A 21712-nucleotide genomic window follows, 5' to 3' on the forward strand; every position below is an offset into this window, starting at 1 on the left:
GCACCGATCAGGGATGTGTGTATGAGGATGACGATGGTGACTCCACTGTTAGAGCAGATTCGGGAAGCTCAGTAGGAGGCTATGAAGGAGGAACATCGAAAGAGTGAGCGAATAGTGGGTCAAGTCACCTCCTTCGATTATGATAGCTGAGGATTATTGACACTATACCGTAGGGTGTGGGTGCCGTATCACGGAGGCGTGCGCCAGATCTTGATGGAGGAGGCGCACAAATCCCGATTCTCTATCCATCCAGGGGCGATGAAGATGTATAGGGATCTTCGTCTAGACTATTGGTGGCCCTGCATGAAGCAAGATGTGGCGTGGTACGTCGAGCGGTGTTTGACCTGCAGGAAGGTCAAGGCCGAGCATTAGAGACCGCACGACAAGATGTAGCCGTTGGATATCCCGTTGTGGAAATGGGAAGATATTACGATGGATTTTATCACAAAGCTTCCCCGGACTGCGTGAGGAGTAGATTCGATTTGGGTCATCGTAGATCGATTGACCAAGAGCGCCCATTTTATTCCGATCCAGGAGAGTATCTCGGCCGAAACGTTATCCGATATCTATATCAGGGAGATAATGGCACGGCACTGGGTGCCAGTATCAGTGATATAAGACTGAGATGTGCGGTTCACTTCTAGGTTTTGGAAGAAGTTTCATGATGAGTTGGGCACTCGTCTACATTTTAGCACCGCCTTTCACCCGCAGACGGATGGTCAGAGCGAGTGGACCATCCAGACTTTGGACGATATGTTGCGGGCATGCGTGCTAGACTTCGGTGGTAGCTGGGATACCTATCTTCCCTTGGCTGAGTTCTCGTACAACAAAAACTACCACACGAGTATTGCCCATCCCCGAGATGTTGTACGGATGGAGGTGCAGGACCCCGATATGTTGGGGTGAAGTTGGCTAGAGGGTCATGAGGAGCACTGAGGTGGTGCTCAAGACAAACAAGAGGATCCAACAGGTTCAAAGCAGGATTCAGACTGCGCAGAGTCGACAAAAAAGTTACGCCGACAAGCGTCGATCAGACCTGGAGTTCCAGGTCGGGAATATGGCTCTCCTGAAAGTGTCGCCTTGGAAAGGCGTCATTCGATTCAGGAAGCGGGGCAAGTTGGGCCCGAGATACATTGGTCCATTTAGGGTTGTAGCCTGGGTGGGCAAGGTAGCATATAGACTGGATCTGCCAGCTGAGCTCGGTCAGATCCACAGTACCTTCCATGTCTCCCAGCTGCGGAAGTGCCTAGTGGATGATACAGCAGTGGTGCCGCTAAAGGATATACAGGTTGATGACAGCCTGAATTACATTGAGCGCCCAGTCGCAAGCCTCGACTGGAAGTCAATGGATCTGAGGAACAAGAGGGTGGAATTAGTAAAGGTGCAGTGGCAGCACCGAAAGGGTTCGGAATGGACCTGGGAGCTGGTGGAAGAAATGATGGAGCATTAACCCGAGCTGTTTCAGGATCGAGTAGCAGACTTCGAGGACAAAGTCTAAAATAAGTGGGGGAGATTTGTAGCACCTGGTTCCTGGTACGTAAAATTTATCTAAGTATTTTTCATTTTTAGCCTTGGACTTGGCGAGTTGTAGGCCCGACTCGCCGAGTGGAGACGGGTTTGGGAGCACGTTTAAGTTGGCGACTCGGCGAGTCCCCGCTGTCTGATGAAACCCTAAATTTCAAGGGTTTTCACCGTATTTAAACCAACCTTATGCGCCCTAACCTCGCCCCCTTCACCCTCAGAGCTCCCAACATCGTTTAAACCCTTATTCCTTGTGAGATTGAAGTGCTTTGGTGTGTTTCTTGAAGATTTTGAGAAGAAAGAAGAGTAGATCAAGAAGAGAAGAAGGAGGCCAGGCATCCTTGTGTTATCTCAGTGATTTCCTTGAGGTATAACTCAGTTTCCCTCTGTTTTCATGCTTATTGTTCCTTATAGCTCCATTAAAGTCATCCTTGAGCCATTTCCAAGCTTGATCACGAACTAGGGTTTGTAATAAGTTGATTAACCCTTAGATTTAGGCATGATTGAGCTCCAGGAGCTCAGATCTACTGCCTTTTAGGAGCCAGATTGCATGAAAGCCCTAGATCTACTCTTTTAGTGCATTTTGAGCCCTAAAACCTTCATTGGTGTTTATTTACACATAAAGTTGGAAACTTTACGTGTTAATCAGGCCCTAGAAACCCAGATCTATGTATGGCATGAGCTGGTTTCGAGCAAAATCGAGTATATAGTGTTTGCATGAGAAAGACTCGGCGTGTCGTTCATCGGACTCGGCGAGTTGAGTCGCGAGTCCCCGAGTTCTCCCCCTTTTCGTGTTTGCAGAGTGGAGTAGTGAGTCTTGGGGTGTGACTTAGTGAGTCGGAAGCCAGACTCACCCATGAAGAAACTCGGCGAGTCAATGTTCTGACTCGGCGAGTCCAAGGCAATCTTCTTGCCTCAAGAACAGACTGGGCGACTTGTTCATACAACTCAGCGAGTCTCAGCATAGAGTGTTCTTCGGATGAAGACGAACTCGACGAGTTGTTCATACAACTCGGCTAGTAGGATGAAGGACTATTGGACCTTGGATTAAAAGGAAAAGTCGTCGAGTCAATGCCTAACTTGACGAGTGGAAATGGGGTTATGGTCAGACAAAGGGATAGGGACTCGGCGAGTTGGGTCAACTGGAAGTTGACTTTGATTTTGACTCTTGGCTTGGTTAGGGGTAAATGGTCATTTTACCCTGAGGTTGATTAGCAGTATTTGACTGAGTGTTTTGTGGGGATTATAGCCGGAGGACTTCCGGGGCAGCAGCAGCAGAAGACAGTCAGTTCCCACGCAGATCAGCAACTACTTTGAGGTGAGTTTCCTTCCAATAGCGGTGGGTCTACAGCTACAATGCCGGCCCATCAGTAGGAGTTATATGTTAGATAATTATCTTTGTAATATCATCTAGGTTTGCTACTACCTGATATGTTATGTGCTGGCATGATATGTATATTTGATAGTAGTAGAGTTTGGTTGTTAGGACAGAAGGGTAGGTCAGACACCCAAGATATGTTTGACAATATGTGATGATATGTTTATTACTGGCTTGATATGTTATATGTGATAGTGGTAGTAGGAGGGGAATAGTCCCCAAGTTCGGTCGTTAGGACCGAAGGGTAGATCGGACACCCCGAATATGTCTGGTAATATGTTATGTTATGATATATGTGATAGTAGCAGTAGGGGTGAAATAGTCCCCGAGGATCGGTTGTTATGACCGATGGGTAGTCAGCACCCCAGAATGGCTTGACACGGGTAGGTCGGCACCCCCAGAATGGTCGTACCGGGTAGGTCGGGCACCCCAAAATTGCCCGGCAGTATGTATGATATGTGATTGTATGGTATGTGGCATGATGGGGGAACTCACTAAGCTTCGTGCTTACAGTTTTCAGTTTTGGTTTCAGGTACCTCTTCTTCGAAGGGGAAGGAGTTGGCGCGGTAGCGGCCCATCACACACACGCCTTGTATTCCACACTATGAGATCCTCATGGGAATTTGTACTCTGACTTTATTATGTTTTTATGAAATGTTTTTCAAGACATGCGATAACTTTTATGAAATGATATGATCAGTGAACGTTTTATTTCTAAGGTTCGCTAAGAATATGTTTTAAAAATGAAAATTTTGGCTCGTATTTTGGGACGTTACAAAAACATCATCAATAAATACGATCACAGACCAATCCAACATTGACCTACAAACCCGGTTCATGAGATCCATGAACGCTGCAGGTGCATTGGTGAGCCCGAAAGGCATCACCACGAACTCGTAATGTCCATAACGAGTTCTGAAGGCCGTCTTTTGTATATCCTCATCCCTGATTCTCATCTGATGGTACCCTGACCGGAGATCAATCTTGGAGAACGAAGATGCACTCTAAAGTTGGTCAAATAAGTCGTCGATCCTCGGAAGTGGGTAAGAGTTCTTCACTGTCAGCTTGTTGAGTTCCCGATAATCGATACACATCCTGTGTGACCCATCCTTTTTTTTCACGAATAGGATCGGTGCTCCCCATGGGGAACTGCTTGGGCGAATAAAACCCTTGTCTAGTAGCTGTTGTAGTTGTGTAGAAAACTCCCGCATCTTAGGCAGTGTTAGGTGGTATGGTTCCTTGGATATCGGAGCTGACCTAGACATCAAGTCAATTCGAAACTCAACCTGCATTTCGGGAGGCAATCCTGGAAATTCCTCAGGAAAGACGTCGGGATAATCCTGCGTAATGTGTACTCCACTCAACTCTATCGTGGTCTTACCCCGTATATCTGGAACATAAGCCAAAAATCCAGAACATCCATGCTGAAGAAACCTCCTAGCCCTCGTTCCCAAACAAAGAGTTGGCCCATGCGAAGCTCTCTCACCAGGAATGACCAATTCTCCCCCACTTGGGGTTTGAACTCTCACCAACTGCCTCTCACAATCAATCACATCCCCATTGGGCCCCAACTAATCCATCCTTATGATCACCTTTGATCCTCTTAATGAAATCGGTACCAAGTCGATAGGAAACCTCTCACTGAACATGTTTAAAACACATCCTCAGAATACCCTCACAGTGCTCACAGTACGATCATCCGCAATCTCCACCTCTAGAGGGGAATCCAAAGTCCCTAGAGCGTCTCGAAACTTCTTGTTGAGTATAAGAGATACAAAGGATCGGGTAAAACATGAGCCGACAACCCATTGGCCATAAAGGTTCCTATACAAGATCATAACAAACATAAGAATAACAATAAATAATAAAAGTTAGAGATAAGTCACACACCTGTAACAATATCCGGCGCTGCTCGGGCATCATCAGTGGTCAACTGAAACACTCTGCTCTTCACTGCAGGGGTCTCCCCCTTGCCCTGACGGTCATCAGTAATCCTCAAGGTGGCTGGCGCAGGCGCCACCACTACTCCACCAGATAACCTTTGACAATCAGCCTTCTTATGACTGGTCTAGTTGCAGTGGAAACAAATCAAACCCTTTTTGGGGCACTCTCTACTCATGCGGCCTGATTGGCCACAACTGTAACATCCTGATCCTGCTACCCAACAGGCCCTGCTGTGCGACCTGCCACCCTTGGCACAATGGCCCCAACCCTGATGGCCTCTGCTAGAAGTATTGGTGGTCTTGGGCTTCTTGTGACGGCCCACAACTGTCTATACCTACTCCGACTTCTGCTTTTTCTGGAGCTCCAACTCGATTTCCCGCTCAAGGAACTTCTCAATCATCTTGTTTAGGGTCTTTCACCAAGAAAAACTCACAAACTTCCTGATATCATCTCTCAGCATAACATGATATCTCGTCTTCTTCATCTCCTCATCCATATCGTACTGCGGAAATAACAATGCCCTCTCTCTGAATTTGGCGGTGATCTCCGCCACAGACTCTAAAGTCTGATGAAGGTCCTGGAACTCCCTTACCAGCTGCAGCACCTCGATGGCCGATGCAAACTCCCGATCAAACCTCTGCACAAACTTCTTCCATGTCATAACTATCACACCTGTTTTCCCCACCTCGCGGGTAACCTCCTCCCACCAGTCATGCGCTCGATCTCTCAGCATGCAGGATGCGAATACCACTTTTGTCTCCTCCAGGAAAAAGCTAATGCACTGAGCATTCTCCATGCCAGCGATCCAACAGAGGCTAGCGATGGATTCCTTAACCCCAAAGAACTTAGGCGCTCTACACGTCTTGAACTCCCGCAACTGGCCTGCAGCAATCGCGACTCGAAGTTATCTGAGCCGCTCCTCCATGATATCCATGATCCCCTCATTGATGGTACCAAAAATCACTGGGGTAGTGCGAAGGATGCTACGAGTAACCTTGGTTGCGATAAGCTCGTGCAACCTCTCATCAATTGATTTGGCACTGGAACCCGAACCCGAACTAGACCCTGATCCCTGACCTGAACCTCCTCGTGTTGTGATCACCATCCTCAACTGAAAATACAACATAGAAAAAATCAATAAAGAGGTTCGAAGGGGTTTCCCACTCCCCCACCGGACTCCTTGGAGTTTCCAAGTATGCTCTTGTCTCGGGTATAGGTCTTGTGCTTTCAGTAATATGGGCGCAATAGTATCTTCCACACCTACCTGTACCTTCATCAAGGTCAAACCTGATACCTTTAATTCACCGAACTATACGAAGAAATGTATCTCATACAACTCAGTATATATATATATATATATATATATATATATATATATATATATATATATATATATATCCTAAACTCTTCTAGGATTCCTTAGTCCTTTCACAACCAGGAACCTCAATCAACACAACAGGCTGCCTTATGCATGCAAGTTATACATAAATAGAATCACATAGACTATTAAATAAAGTTTATAACCTAAGTTTACAACCAAACAAGGAACAGGAAATGAGGCAGAATCCATCATTCTATGGCTATGCAATCCTAAGCATATATAACTTTGAAAGCATACACTTAGCAAATAACAGAGTCAACATTGATTCCAAGAAATATATAGCATCGAATTCTAGGCTACAAATCATCACACAAATCAGACAATTTTATCGCATAAATCCTAAAGGTATCCTTAGCCTTACTTGTGACAACCTGGAATTTTTGTGCAGTCAAACCCTAGAAGTCAATCACTTCATATTATAAGTCAAGTTCACTTTTACTTGTTTTTGGGAAAAATAAATTTCGTTTGATTATTTTAATATTATTTTTAAACGAACGGGTGAAAGAAAGTGTCGTCTCGGGTTTTGAAATTTAAAAACCGCAAACACCTCGCGTCTTAGAAGTTCCCGGCCAAACTATATCGTTTGGGTCGAAAAATCATCCCAAAATCCATAAAATCATGCTTATCCATGAGTTTACTCCCTATGTCTAGTCAATATGAGTTTACTCCCCATTTATCCAAAAGAGTAAACTCAGGAAAACCTCTCAAGTAGCAAACTAGAAACAATTCAAGATCTTCCAAGTTGTAAGTGTTCTATCCATTTCAAGTTGATTAAACACTTAATATAGTGTTTGTGCATCTATTCATCCATTCATTTTTGTGTTTTGATTAGATTTCCAAAAACACCAAGAACACCAAGAACACACACTAAGTGTTCTTGGACTTTTAGCATATTTCAAGCTTCCTTATAGTAAGTACTTCACTCCTTGAGTCTTATTGAGTTAGTATTACAAGTTAGCATCAAGAAAATATGCCAAGAACACATGGGACAAGGTGTTCACGATCCAAGAAGGTTCTTGGGCCGTAAACACCATATAAGGCACCAAAGTGTGTCTAAGTCACAAATCTAAGCCCTAGTTGGATGTTTAAGCCTTCCTTGGCATGTTTGAACCTTCCCTTGATGAGTTTAAGCCATGAAAAACACCAAATAATGCCATGATCATGTGTTTATGGTTTGGGGAGCTCCCAAAACCGTAAACACCCTTTAGTGTGTTTATTTGGGCCATATTCCTTCCTTAGGCCTAAAATCTAACATAGGCAATTACCTTGGTGAGTTAGGGACTTGAAAACATAACAATACCAATTTCCATATGGGTTTAAGGTAGTAAACCCAAAGGGGAATGACCTTAAGGCCGTAAACACCTAACAAGGGGTGTTTTGTTGCCCTAGTCCCTTCCAAAGTCCAAACCACCAAGTAGAAATGCTTCAAAGGACTTGCAAATCCTCAAAACAACATATGGTAAAAAGAAGAGGAGTTTACGACCGTAAACTCTGAGTTTACGACCGTAAACTCATTAGGTCAAGGTCTTGAAAACTGTAAACTCCAAGGGAGTTTACCCTTGAACCCCAAACACAAAAGCAAGGTCCTTTAGCACTTAGATGCAATCCTTATGGCTTGTAGCACTTATATAAGGTGTTTTACATGCCTTAGGATGTCTTAACTTTGTCAATTAGTGGTTTAAAGTCTAATTAGATACATATATGTGTGATTATATGTTAACTAGGATCATTGAGTGTGAACAAGTCTTCACTTGTCACCTAGCTATCCTACATCATTCAGTACATCCAAACCACCATCTACAGGTGAGTTCATACCCCTTAATCGATGTTTAAAATGATTTTAAATGCTTTAATGGGGGGGGGGGGGGAAATACAGGTAGAAAACAACATGTTATTAAATCAATCATATGTATTTATAACTATGTTTTCATTCAGCATATTTCACATACTACAAAATGTGATGTATGAAATGGTTTTATATCTTAAAAATACCTTGATAGCAAAAGTATTACGTTTGAAATGTTAATTAAAATGACACAAGTCAGTGTTAATTATTGTTTAAAACTCTTAGATGTCTTACAAAACCATTTTTACCTTCTTGAACAAAACTATATCTATACACTTATGTTCTTTTATATGTATTGGTGTTATAGTTTTCATCCTTCATTCAGTTTCCCACACTCTTGTGTAGCAAGGGTGTATAAACCTGTTTGGACAATCAATTACCTTCCAGTTAACTATTATAGGGATAGTTAGGAGATACATAACATTATTCCTATTACAAGGAATTACATCAGAGTCAGTTCATTCATGAGTCTACACTATACATTACATGAGTACCTTACATGAATACATTACAAGAGTACCTTACATGAATACATTACATGAGTACCTTACATGAATACATTACATAAGTACATTACATGAATACATTACATGAGTACCTTACATGAATACATTACATGAGTACCTTTACGTAGATACATCTTCCTGTATACATTTACATGGATACTTGTACCTCGATTCATTAGGATGATTTATTAGTACCTTCTATGCAAATTGTCCTGCCTATCCCAGTTCAACGGGATATCTAGACGGGACTAACCATTCCGAAGCCCAGCTGTTAGCACCAGTAGTTGATGAACATCTACGGATGCCTACAGTTATTTCTTATATTAGAATACTTCTACGGGACTAACCATTCCTCGGGCTTACTGTTCGCTATAGAGGTTGATGAACATCTACGGATGCCTATGGTTAATACTTATATTAGGAAATCGATTACGGGACTAACCCTTCCTCCCACCTGCTGTAGCTACAGAGGAAAATTGAACAATATACGGATGTTCAAAGGTTATACATTTCGCAAATCGCGATGTTGTGTTAATCCTAATACAAAAAGATAACACTTACATGATTATATTTTTCCTATTTACTTTATTTTGTGATACATTCACATAAACGATGAGTTAGACTAAGTACTGTTTGTAATAGTAAAAAAGAAGGAAAAACTATCATTATCATAGCAAAACATTCGGGTCTTGGTAGAAGACTTCATTGTCATAACAAAACATTCGGGTCTTGGTAGAAGACTACATGTCATACTAGTAGGAAATATGGGATTTTCTAGGGTTTTTCATACTTATATCAACTGTTTCATTTAAAGAATTACATGGCATTCATAACAGCTTTCCAAAACAAGACAATGACACTTAAATACTTATGAATTCACCAGCTTTAGGCTGATACTCGCTTTCAAAATAACTTGTATTCTCAGGTCACCAGTTAGACAGATACGATGGCCAGGTTTTGAGAAGACGGAGCACAGACAAGACTCATCTTATTTTGATTATTCATTTTATTGTTGTATATTATGAAAGAACACACAAGTATTAAAACATTACTTTTAATGCAATGGATGATGTTGTTGCTTGTTTACTACTTCACACTGTTATGATACTTCACATGACGTCCTCCACCCCGGAACGTTTCCACCATTCTTGGTTTTAGGGGTGTGACATTACTCTAGCATGCACTTCATATATTTACATACTAGTTACAATTCATATGCATGGTTAAAATTTCGGAAACACTTACTTGAGTTAGGCCGATTGCAGACATTGCACTCTCCCTTTTTACTTAAGAAAACCATTTTCATAAAAACTTGACTTTTTTTCTTTTGAAAAGGTTACCATTTCCTCAGTTTTAGTTCTGACACACCAGAGGGTGTGCCCGAATCCCTCAAACCAAGGCTTTGATATCAAGTTGTGACAGCCAAAAAACCAGATATCAATGAGTGCGGAAAATGTCGGATTATCAATATCAATGAGTGTGGAAAATGTCGGATTACAACATAATTCGTTTCCAAAACTTCATTACATCATATCATATCAAATTATCAGAGTATCAATATCAATGAGTGCGGAAAATGTCGAAGAGTGAATGATGCGCCATCAAATCCGGCCCTTCCCTTTCATACCGAAAGTACCTGAAAATACCCAAATAAAACTGTAAGCAAAATCTTAGTGAGTTCCTAAAATATCACATAACATATAACCATAGAAAACCATGTGACATAGATATGGTTGCCATGGGCTACACTCATGGTCTTTACCTAGAATGCCATGGGCTACCCCCATGGTAGGATATCCAAGTGCCATGGGCTACCCCCATGGTCTTTACTTGGAATGCCATGGGATACCCCCATGGTCTGATATCCAAATACCATGGGCTACCCTCATGGTCTTCATACAAGTAAGTACATAAACAACTGCCAATTCACATGTCAAGTAATGGGCCGACATTGGGGCCTTCAACCCATTGATTAGTGAGAAGACTCACCTCAAACTGCTGATAAATAATAGATGCTCGGCTACCAGTCCAGAAATATCAAACTGTAAATATACAATTTACCCTAATTAGAAATATGATACAAACCCACTCATGGGCCCAAAATCCCTAAGTCCAAACTCTTTAAATATACCCTTGGTCCAAAATCAATAACAGGACATAAGGCCCTAAAGGCCCAACAATGCCACCTAAGGCCCAAACTAATATTCTCGAAGTCCACAAAGCAGCCCTAAATTCCTAAGGTCCAAAAATGAAGCCCACTACCAAAGGCCCGAACACTGCAACCCATTACTGAGTACGCGATGCGTACTCAGCTTGTACGCTAAGCGTACACACTTAAGGGCTTGTACGTTGCGTGTACGAGCTTGTACGCCTAACGTACTCCTCAGGTTTGGCAACTTTGCATTTTTAGCTCTTAATTGGTTAAGACATAGCCCCAAGACTCAAATCTGATCTTCTTGAAGTGGTTTATCACGTAAAGTTGCAAACTTTACATGCATGCAAGGCTCAATAAGGCCCTAAAGCTCAAATGAGCTTAAAGAGTCACTTAATACTTGCATGGAGGTCATAAACTCCATAAATTTTGTACCTTTAAGTTTAAGGAGTCCCCTAAACGTCTAGTTCTACAAGATTGGCATCTCAAATCATCTTACCTCTTCAACACCAACCAATGAGACCAAAACAAGCTTAAGAAGAGATCTAAGCAATAGGTAAGCAAGGTATGAACTTTATACCTCCAGAAGCTCCATAAGATGATTTGGATGCCAGAACTAGAAGTTCAACCCCGTCCAAGACTTACACCACAAGGTCTTCTTCTTGAAAACATACCTTAAATGGCTCCTTTTTGTTACTTCAAGCTCAAAATCACCTCTAATGGATCTTTAGGGTTTTATAATCAGGCCACGTATGCCCCACGTACATCCTCGTACGCTCCGTGTACGAGGCTTAGCTGCCCAATCATGCACCTCAGTACGCTAAGCGTGCATGCATGTACGCCCAGCGTACGAGGGGGTCTTCTTTGCCAACTTAAATTTCAACAAAACTTAAAAGGGAAATACCTGAATCCGGATGTTACAATTTCTACTTCTTATTTCATAACAATTGTTTAATATTACAATCTACGAAAGTAGTAAAAATGGGGTGTTACAAAGGTGTTTTGTTTGCTTTCTATGTTTTTTGGGACAAGGGATTTAAGAACGTTAGTTTGTGGATGAATTCTAAGGCACTTTTATATCATAGTCATTAGATCGCCTAGGCTAAAATATAGGCTCTTGTTGTTTTGTTAGCTTCGGTGAAAAAATTTACTTAGATGAAATGAAGCTCTAGTCTTTTGGACATGGATCACAGACAATCAAATGCCAATCACAAATACCCAAAAAAAAACGTGTACTCTAGGGTTTTACAAGATAAATCATGGTCTGTTTTCCATTGTAATTGTTACAGAATTGCACTTGATTATTATGATGATATAGTGGGACTATGTCATAAAATGGCACATAGTGTATAATTAAACTCCCCATAAGTTGTAAGTCCTTGTGTTATACACCCATCAATGGTAAAAGGATTAACACCACTAACTACTACTAGTCATACACTAATCACTTCATATCTATAAGTCATAATTCTATAATCTAAGATTAATCATGATGTACTTCATTGTTATGGGTTGACAATTTGCATAATGAACATGATGATCATATCATAAAACCATTAAATTTACTCATTCAATTTTCTTTTCTTTCTCAAATAACTCATGAACAAACAATTAGGTAATCGATCTCAACACATGTTATATTCCATGGATAACATGTTTATATAACTTGAATTGGAATCATCTAACCTCTATTTCATCAAATAACCAAGCCCTAACAACTAGGGTTCATGAAGTGAATTAGGGTTCTTGGATTCATTCCATGTTTTCTCATTTTTAATCCACACACATTTAACAGAGCAATGTATTACCTTGGTATATCTTCATTTGATTATCAAAATTCCTTTGACTTGATCTTGTTTCAAGGTATAATAATTAACAAGGTTCTAAATGGCGTGAGGCGTGGCGTGGCGGCAAGGCCAAGCCTCAAGCTTAACGAGCCATGGCGAGCCACGACGTTTTTCAAGGCGTGATGTAAGGCGGCGATTTTGTATTAATTTAAAATTATATTACCACATAAATATAAATTTATATTAAATATAACTACTTATTAGAAGTGTTAGATCAATAACTAATAACAAAAAGTTAACAAAAACCACAATATTTGTATCTCCGATTTGAAAAGACATAACGAAGAGAAAAAAACTGTGTCTCAAACGAAAAAACACGCGCCATAACACACTCTAACGCCCCATGGCGCGCCTTTTAGAACACTGATAATTAATTTATGAGATGATAACTTGAAAGGGTAATGAATTTTTAATTTTGTTAATATTTAGTCATTGAATTTTTTCGTGCTTGATTTACTACTGAATTATTTGAAATTGTTCATATTTATCTGTATAACCTTTTGTAACCGATCATAAGTATAAAATAGGAATAAACGGTTATACTGATAAATATGAACAATTTTAAATAATTCAGAAAAAAATCAAACACAAAAAAGTCAATAACTAAATATTAACAAAATTATAAGTTCATTAGGTTTTCATTCAATTACTAAGTGTGAAACCCGTGTATTACACGAAGTTTTTTAAAAATAAAAATTTAAAATAAATATATATAAACATTAAATATTTTATAAAATACTATTTTTTCATAACAAAATGTAATATTTTCGAGCATTTATCAAAGAAATCAAATCATTTGGAGCATTTATGAGAATCTATTATAAATTAATAGAATGATAACCTTATATATATATATATATATATATATATATATATATATATATATATATATATATATATATATATATATATATATAACCCATTAGAACTTTTTGGAAATTTATTTTAAAAAATTGAAACCCTTAAAAAATGATAAGTGAAAAATAACAATTTAAAAATCTTACAAAATGACATGTATTAAAATGAAAATGTTCTATAACAAATGAAAAAAACATTTTTATTTATGACGATGGATAAAACATTTACTAATAGTAAGAAAACCAATACAAAATAATAATAATAATAATAAAACAAACGGAAAACAAAAAGTCAAATTACCCTACGCATAACGCATCCTCCAGAACTGCGTTCATTCGACTTTCCGTCATTCAAAATTTGACATTCCCTATAAATAGATTTTGGAAGGTAGTATAGCTTTCCTCACAATTTCACATTCCCTATAAATAGATTTTGGAAGGTAGTATAGCTTTCCTCACAACCCCACTCTTTATTTTTACAACAGACGATAATTAATGCCTTCCGCCACCGATTATCCCGTCAACGGAGAAGTTGTAATTGTGGAGGTAGAACCATCCACAGAAGCGGACGCTTTTAATTTCGCCATAGTGTTTTTGTTCAACTGTATCTCCTCCATCTTTAATCTACTGCAGCCTGTAGGTCGCCTCTGGATCAACTATTACCCGCGAGTACTTGGGGAAGAAACAGTAAGCATGCCTACATCATCACTTAGCTTTATGATCTCTAGTTTATATGCTTTTGCAGAGATCAAATCACAGGGATCCGAGTTTCCTTTCCAAACACATCCCCGGTCCACCAATTTAGCTGTTACCAGTCTACTCATTTATGGTGTGGCTTCCACAGCCGAACATATCATTTCTGCCACACGTCTTGGTCCCGCTTCAGTTTATGCGATTATTGCTCGTTTGGGAAGGGTTTGTTGTTTGTGGATCTTGGTAGCATCTTTGGCATCTTTGTTCTGTCTTTGATGATTTTATATCTATTGCCTGATCTAAGTTGAAGTATATCTGGCCTCTATTTGATGATGTGCCTCGGACTTTGTTTGTTGTTCCAAATAAAACTAGATCTTAAGCTGCTCTTTACCCATGTAACATTTTGTGCCATATTATATAGGTTTGTGAATTGTGATATGAACCATGAGAGCTCTTTATAAGCACTTGGTTTTAGTTGTTTGGATGTTAGTTGGACCAATCTACTCTCTTGGGTACGACATAAGTTTGATTTGTGCTTGTGAACCATGTGCCTTTTATAAGACAACTTTGTACCATGCTAATAGTTATTTCCCAATATCCTCGGTTCAATTGTTTTGGAGCTTATATGGGCCTTTTTTTGTGGAGTAATGGTATTCTCTTTGATAATATATCTATATTTTTGTTAGATTTTTATACATGTCCATTGTGCTGCATGGGATGCCCAAATTTGGGGCTTCTGGTTGCTCTGTTTAGTTTCTATGTTTATGGGGACAAAGAATTAAAGAATGTTGGTCTTGGGGATTCTAAGGTGGTTTTATATCATTGTTTTAAGAATATTGCCTTTACTCGAACATAGGTGCTTCTTGGTTAATTAGATTATGTAAAATATATACCGGGATGAAATGCATTTTCATGGCTAACAAACCATTTGATGACTATCACAAATACTTAAAAGAATGTTAAGGATGTAGATTAAGTTATCTATATATGCTACTAAACACATCATGAGAGTAGTAAATCCGTCACAATGCTCTGTTCTGCATTGATTGAAAATTGAAATCAATTTATTTGAGTTGCAAGATTTTGATATGAATTGAAACTTTCATGGAACCTAAATCTTTAACACCAATTTGAACACTATCTGATGTTTCTTTTATACACATATGTATGCTGCTTTGTGATTGTCTGTTCTCTTTGTGCTCCTTTGTTACAAATGAAACTAAGATTGATCATTACATTCTTTCTTTATATCTTATATAACCTATTCTTTTTTTTTTTTGGTAGTTTCAAAGCATTGGGTAGCATGAATTTGGAAATTGACACCACCACCTCTACCAAGGCTACAACCACATGGTTTGTGCCCATTGTTGTGCTGTGTCTCTCATGACAATATATTGAGATGTAAATGGATATTGGGTCAAATAGACTTTCTCTACAGTCTTTGATACTCTATTAATGGTGTGCTATGTGTAGGTTATGTTTGGTGACCCTTTCTTCTAAATGAAGCCTGGCATCATTCATCATTTTTCTTACGTTTGCATTGGCTTATGTAGCTGAGTGACTGTCCCTCCAAATTCTGGTTCCTGTGATAATTCAAGAATTTTGGACACATTGATAATTCAGCACATTCACAAATGTTACGAAACCTGCTTTACATTTTTTCTTTGTGTATATTTGTTTATTTCTTATATAACCTATCTTTTTCTTTTCTCCTCTTGTAGTTGGGCAACCTGGATTTGGAAATTGACACATCAACTTCTACCAAGGACATGTATATATATATATATATATATATATATATATATATATATATATATATATATATATATATATATATTCTTCTGCAGATTCTGGGATCATATTCTATGGAGACTCATATGATGGTTTGCTCTGTAGTTGTCTCTTTTGTTACATATAATACTAAGCCTTAATCATTAGATTCCTTCTTTTAGTCTTTTTGCTCATTTCTCATATAACCTATCTTTCTTCTTGTGTTGCAGTTCAATAGCAATGTGATCTTTCACAGATATTTGCATCGATGGATGAACTGTTGCGACAATCCACCCCCAAAATTCAAGAATTTTTTTTCTCCTGGAGATGATAAAATTCAAGGAAAAATCTCACATGATCAAAAAGTTGTATCTTGTAGGTAAGCATTTTGTCGAATTCAAATTATATATAGTTTTAAAATGATTTATCAAAATAATTATTTATACAAAGGGTAAATTTTGGATGATCTTGAATAATATATTGTTTATGATGAGAATGGATGGTGGGAGTGTGGGACCTTCTAATTATATATTAATCATAAATAAAAACACATAAATAATATTATTAAAGGGTATAAGTGTCATTTAAATTGATAAAGGATCGAGTAGTTATCCTGATCATGCCATTTTTTAAATTCTCAATTAGGTTTTCAATCTCCCCATTTTAAATGAGACATCCCTTTTTTCCTAAGAGAAAGATACAAGTGATCTCACTACCATGGTGGATGGCATTGGAAAAGCTGCCCCAAATTACAAAACATTCACATCGCTTTTCAACTTTCTCATTCTTTTGTCTTTTCTCTATAACTGCTGCAAATATAAGGTATACCAAGCTCTTTACTATCATCTAACATATTGTTACTTTCATTAAAAAAAAACTAATACACACCATATATGATCACATTTTAGGGGCTTGCGAATGCTATCACTTGTTCTTGGATCTGAAATAATTGATGCATCGGTTGTAGCAATTTATGAATGTTACTCAAATCTAGAATTGCTTGATCTCGGTGATGGCTTCATGCTAGTTCCATTTCCTCTAGTAATTCTAATTTTTTTTTAATGATGTTTGTTGTTGATTATAGGTCTAGCATAAGTTGGTGGTATTTGGCCGATATGCAATATATTGCCCGAATCTTTAACAAGACTACTTATTTCTTTATGTCCTAGCATCGCATCAAGTAATTCACTTACTTTATAATTAACAATCATTTCCATTTAATCCTAGTAAACATTTGCTTATGTTCTTTATAATATGATGACATTCAGTGCACTACAGCCTAGTTGCCTCTTTTGGAACTCAAGGACTATGGGATGAATTTCCTTAATACCTATGGAAATCCATTCATTTCATTCACATTAAGCGAAGTACTAAGACTATGAATTCTCAAGAGTTTCTATTTATATGCGGTGGTGGATCCACAAAGAAAACTCAGGATTGCACAGATTTTTTAGGGTTACACTACTACAAAAAAAAAGTCATTTCGAAAGGTAGTTTTTTTCACAAAATCGTCAATAAACCGACGAATTTACACAAAATTCACAATTATCAGACTTTGTGATTGATTGCCAAATGGATCCATGACGGATTTTGATGGATTTTCGCTAAATTTACATTTGACGGGAAAACTTTAAGGGTAGCACTACCCTGTGATACATAGTAAATATGCTCCTGGTTATATGCCCTTATGGGTTTATGTCTATTTTTGACATGTTGGCAATATTCAACAACTTATCCCAAACTTAAATTCTTTGATTACTATGGTGATATAATATAATGGGACTATATCATATTATGGCACAAAATGTATAACCAAACTTCCCATAAGATGTAAGAATCTTTAAGTAACACTCCAAATCAAATATTACTTTTTAGACCCCTTGAAAAGTAAAAGATGGCATAAAAGGTTCCTTAGTACGCGGGGCGTACTCCAGAGTACGCTTAGCGTACTAACGATGCATGATCGCGGATGGTGGCCGTATACGCAGGGCGTACGTATAGGTACGCGGGGCGTACACGACAGAGGGCCAAAACCCTAATTATGGGACTTAACACCTATTTAAACCTCCTTAAGCCTTTTGGACCTAACCCTAGACAGCCTTCATAACCCTAATTCGTCCTTCTACACCAGAGATAGCTTGTGAGATCATTTTTGAGCTTAAAGAGGGTATTTGTGGCCATTTTAGTGCCCATTCAAGAAGAAGGAGTTGCTAATCAAGCTTGGAGTGGCCTTTGACTTCAAGGATCTGCATCTAGTTCACCTTGAAGAGCTTTTGGAGGTATAAAGCTTTGATCTTGCCATCTTATTCATTAGATTTAGATAGGGTTTTGGTTTGGTCCCTTTTTGTGTTCTTGAAACACCTCTTGAGAGTTTGAGCAACTCCAAAGCTTAGGGAGGACTTATCTGAAGTCCTTTGATCCGTTCATAACATAAAAATGAAGTCTTGATGGGTGTTTTGACCTCATGCATGGATTAAGACCCTTGGAAATGTCTTAATGGCTTGTTGGGAGCATAGGGGACATGCAAAGGCATAAAGTTGCAAAGTTTATGCCTTAAGACGTCTTAATGAGGTCAGATCTAAGGTTTGGACGTTAAAACATAGAGTATTAAGCATTTAATGGAAAAGGGGCTTAATCTGTTTGTACGTTGAGCGTAACCTAGAGTACGCAGCGCATACAGCTCAGGGATTGAGTACGTTGCGCGTACCAAGGTGGTACACAAGGCGTACGCACAACAGATGGACTTAGACTTGTTTTGGGCTTGTAAGCTTTTGGGCCTTAATTAGTTATTAGGCCTGGTCACGTTTTGGGGTTAGTGGCCTAGTTTATCTATTTTGGGCCATGGATGCTATGGTTGGGCTTTATTTGTCCATGAGGCCCATTAATGATTTTAGATATGGACTTTGGGCCTATTAACAAATGAATACTTTTTGGGCCATTGTGAAAGGACTTGGGGTTTGGGTTCTTCACTTAGATTGTGTTTGGTCCTAACCTTAAGTAATGTTATTATTGTTCATCACGGGTGGTTACGGACTGTTAGGAAAGCAACTTTCAGATTCTTCAGACACAGGTGAGTCTCCTCACCATACCAATGGGTCGAAGGTACCAAGACCGGCCCATTTTGTGATGTGTGGCATACTTGTTAATTGTAGAGATACGTGGTATGATAGTCAGTTATGTTAGTGCTTTGTTATCTATATGTGTTACTTACAGGGAAGACCATGGCAGGAACCCATGGCACTTGGATGTAAGACCATGTGGGGGAACCCATGGCTTTTCAAGTAAAGACCATAGGAGTGTTGGATTAGGCGTCTAAGCCCATAACTATAACTGGTATGTACTTGACCCGATGGTAGTATGGTCCATTTCAGGTTGCCTTCACCACAACAATTTGATAGATGGATATTTGAGTAAGAGGTTATTTACGATTTATTAATATATTATAAGTATAATATATTAATTGAGGAATCATATTATTTAATTAGTATTGATCAAGAATTAATTTAGTGATCAAAATAGACTAATTAAATTGATACATATGAGTTGAGCTAATGATCCATGGTTTGATTTGTGATGGGCTTATGGGTTAATCTATGAAGTATATATATCCAAATCAAATGGATGGATCATGGGCTAATGTGTATGGATTAGGGTTACACATGACCCTTGATATTATATATATATATATATATATATATATATATATATATATATATATATATATATATATATATATATATATATAAGCCTAAAATTGGTTGGACTTACTACTACATGCATTCCAAGAAGAGAATTCGATTTTGAGTCTCGTTAGCCTCTCTCATATCCATTTAGTTGTTTATTGGTGTTAATGACTTGTTTGAGGCACAACACTTAGGGTGCTAAGTTCTCACAAGACCAAAGTCTTACTAGCTACATCAAGAGGTAACTTTCTAACTTATTTTATGATTCATATGTTAAATTTTGTATGCTAGTTAGGCATCATGCTTTGGAAACCAATATTGTATGCTAGTTAGTGAACAGTCTATATTTATAGCATAATAAATTGTACTAAATATGTTGAATTGATGTATAATTGTCCAAGAATGGCACTATTTTGATAAAATGTTTAAAATTATGTGCAGGCAATTACTTAGTGCTAAAAGTGGGGAGAACCCACAAGAAAAACGAGCAAAATGAAGCTAACAAGCGTGGGAGACGAATTGCTAAAGGAATGAAGAGAAATGGTGCTGAGAAATTTGACCACTATTCAATGTTTTGATCATATCTCAAGATCTAGAGCTCTAATTGACATGAATGAAGAAGTTCTGGAAACTAGACAAATTTCCTACAACTTTCATGTTTTGCGTTTTTACTGATTCTACTGTTTTCATCGCAAAAAAAGGGCAACAAAGATGAGGGACGTCCTAGAACTCGTTTAAGACGCCCCCTAGGACGCCTACCCGTTTTAGGCCATTTTCAAGTGCAAATCAAGGACGACGAAAATCCTGTAAAACGCCACGAAGGACGCCCAGACGTCCTATATGACGTCTAAGACGCCCACTATGATGTCGACGCGGAAAAAGACCCGAACATCAGTTTTTCAGCACCTATTTAAAGGAGATTAAACCCTAATCGACTAATCGACTAAGGACTTTTCCCCTGCGATTTTCCACAGGTTTGGAGGGTTCTAAACACATTTAAACCTTCTTCAAATGCGTTATTGATCAACTATTTCTGAATCTAAGGCTATGAATCACCAAGTTCATTATCAAGCAACGTTTGAAGATCATTTAACCGGTGAATCGTCATCAATTCCATCAAACTCTAGATTTGATTACTTTTTCTCCAAGGTTTCATTGTTCCATGATTGATTGATCATTAGACTTTATTAGTTTTATGATTTCAAGTTTGTTTATGAATTTTAGTATGAATTTCATTGTTTTTATTCAATTTGTGTGTTTTTTGATTTTTATGGAAGACTAAACCAATAGGGTTATTTCCGGGAACGTTGTAGGATGTTAAGATGAACACGTTTTGATTATTACTTTTATTCTAGTAAATTTTAGTTATTGTTTCATTCTTAAAGTTATGATTTTTACTTACAGTAATTGGAGTTGGGTTTTCTTATTGTGTGATATTGCAACTAAGATAGTGTATTGTTAATTCACTAATCATTCTGAATTCAAGTAGTTTAGGAACTAAGATGATCAGTTGAACCCACATACATTATTTCGAATTTGTAGTATTATATACTCAACATTGTAATAGGTAACCGTAAGACACATTATCGCCAAACCACTAGTTGTTCCTTTTTGGTCAATGGTATGTCGGCTCACGTTCTATTCGACTCGGGGGCTACATGATCGTTTGTGTCTCTTGCACTTAGCAATAAGTTTCGGGATGCACCAGGGAATTTGGATTCCCCGCTTAAGGTGGAGATTACGGATGACCGCACCATGAGTGCCGCGAGGATGTATTGGGACTGTGTCCTGAATGTTCTTAGGGAGAGGTTTCGTGTTGATCTAGTCCGGATACCGTTGCGAGGACTGAAGGTGATTGTGGGGATGGACTGGTTGGGGGCCAATGGGGCCATGATCGATTGTGAGTGACAGTTGGTGAGGGTTCGAACCCCAAATGGGGGAGAACTGGTTATTCACAGAGAGAGGGCCTCGCAGGGGCGACCCTCTGTTCAGCTGCGAGGGCTAGGAGATTACTTCATGAGGGTTGTTTGGGATTTTTGGCTTATATCTCCGATACGAGGGTTGAGACCACAAGGGACATGGGCAGCGTTCCGATTGTACAGGAGTTCCGGGATGTCTTTCCCGAGGACTTACC

General features: G+C 38.7%; 1 long non-coding RNA gene across 12 annotated transcripts; it reads left to right on the forward strand.

Moving 5' to 3' along the window:
- Positions 1–13829: 13829 nt before the first annotated feature.
- On the forward strand, positions 13830–20954 carry LOC145057179 (uncharacterized). 12 transcript variants are annotated; one of them, XR_013685993.1, is made up of 9 exons: positions 13831–14368; positions 15410–15478; positions 15599–15896; positions 15973–16008; positions 16126–16274; positions 16541–16717; positions 16804–17075; positions 17164–17385; positions 20020–20954. It is a non-coding gene; the product is annotated as an uncharacterized LOC145057179 (long non-coding RNA). The 12 variants fall into 12 exon arrangements; XR_013685999.1 differs by lacking the exon at positions 20020–20954 and having other exon boundaries at positions 13831–13978; positions 14066–14368; positions 17164–17636; XR_013685997.1 differs by lacking the exon at positions 20020–20954 and having other exon boundaries at positions 13832–14368; positions 15599–15761; positions 15847–15896; positions 17164–17636.
- Positions 20955–21712: the final 758 nt, after the last annotated feature.

The sequence above is a fragment of the Lactuca serriola genome, chromosome 6 (genome assembly GCF_051521515.1).
Source record: "Lactuca serriola cultivar US96UC23 chromosome 6, Lser_US96UC23_V15, whole genome shotgun sequence".
Taxonomy (NCBI): Eukaryota; Viridiplantae; Streptophyta; class Magnoliopsida; order Asterales; family Asteraceae; genus Lactuca; species Lactuca serriola.